This window comes from Aedes albopictus, chromosome 3 (genome assembly GCF_035046485.1).
Source record: "Aedes albopictus strain Foshan chromosome 3, AalbF5, whole genome shotgun sequence".
Lineage (NCBI taxonomy): Eukaryota > Metazoa > Arthropoda > Insecta > Diptera > Culicidae > Aedes > Aedes albopictus.
This window is the reverse complement of record NC_085138.1, coordinates 369,826-371,496: the sequence shown is the minus strand read 5'-3', so window position 1 is coordinate 371,496 and position 1,671 is coordinate 369,826.

The following is a 1,671-nucleotide window of genomic DNA, read 5'->3' as shown; positions in this document are numbered from 1 at the left end:
CCCTAATGAAATTCTCGATGAATGAACGAATCCCGTGAGATAATCCTGGAGGATTTCCTGAAGAAATTCCTGGAGGAACCCTAAAGAAATTCCTGAAGGAATCCTCAGAGGAATTTCTTGAGGAATCCCTGGAAAAATTGCTGTAGAAATGCGTGGAGGAATCTCTGGAGGAATTCCTAGGGAAATCGCTTGAGGTATTTTTAGAGAAATTCCTGTAGGAATCCTTGGAGGAATTTCTGCAGAAAGACCTGGAAAAATTTCTAAAGGAATGCGTGCAGATATTTCTGGAGGATTCCCGGGAGGAATTCATGGAGTAGTGCTTTGGGAAGTACCTGAAGGGATTTCTAGGGAAATTCCTGGAGAAATCTCTGGAGAAATCCCTGGAGATATTACTGGAGGAATCCCTGGGTAAATTCCTGGAGGAATCCCTTGAGAAATTTTTGGAGGAATCCCTGAAGGAATCCCTGGAGGAATTCCTGGAGGAATCTCAGAGGATTCCCTGGAGAAATGCCGCCCAGGACGAATCCAGGACAAATTCCTTTAGGAATCCCTGGATAAATTCCTGGAGGTATCCCTGGAAATATTTTTGGAGGAATCTCTGGAGGAATTTTTGGCGGAATCCCTGGAGAAAATGCTAAAGGAGTCCCCCATGGGGACTACCTGGATGAATCCCTGAAGAAATTCCTGGAAGCATCCCTGTAGAAATTTCGGGAGTAATCCTTAGAAAAATTACTGGAGGAACCCCTGGAGAAATTCCTGGCGGAATCCCTGAGGAAATTCCTGGAGGAATTCCTGGAGAAATTACTGCAGGAATCCCTGGAGAAATTCCTGGACGAATCCCTGGAGAAATTCCTGGAGGAATCACTGGAGACATTCCTGGAGGGATTCCTGAAGAAATACTGGAGGAATCCCTGGAGAAATTACAAGAGGAACCCCTGGAGAAATTCCTGGCGGAATCGCTGAGGAAATTCCTGGAGGAATTCCTGGAGAAATACTTAAGTAATCCCTGGAGAAATTCCTGGAGGATTATTATTATTATTTATTTAAAAATTCCATGAGGATCCCTGGAGAAATTCCTGGAGGAATCCCTGAAGAAATTCCTGGAAGAATCCCTGTAGAAATTTCGGGAGGAATCCTTGGAGAAATTACTGGAGGAACCCCTGGAGAAATTCCCGGCGGAATCCCTGAGGAAATTCCTGGAGGAATTCCTGGAGAAATTACTGCAGGAATCCCTGGAGAAATTCCTGGACGAATCCCTGGAGAAGATCCTGGAGGAATCCCTGGAGAAATTCCTGGAGGAATCCCAGTCAAAATTTCTGGAGGAATCCCTGGAGAAATTCCTGGAGGAACCTCTGGAGAAATTCCTCGAGGAACCTCTGGAGAAATTCCTGGCGAAATCCCTGAGGAAATTCCTGGAGGAATTCCTGGAGAAATACTGGAGGAACCCCTGGAGAAATTACTGGAGGAACCACTGGAGAAATTCCTTTTGGAATCCCTGACGAAATTCCTGGAGGAATTCTTGGAGAAAAACTGGAGGAATCCCTGGAGAAATTCATGGAGAAATCCCTGGAGAAATTACTGGAGGAACCCCTGGAGAAATTACTAGAGGAACCCCTGGAGAAATTCCTGGCGGAATCCCTGATGAAATTCCTGGAGGAATTCCTGGAGAAA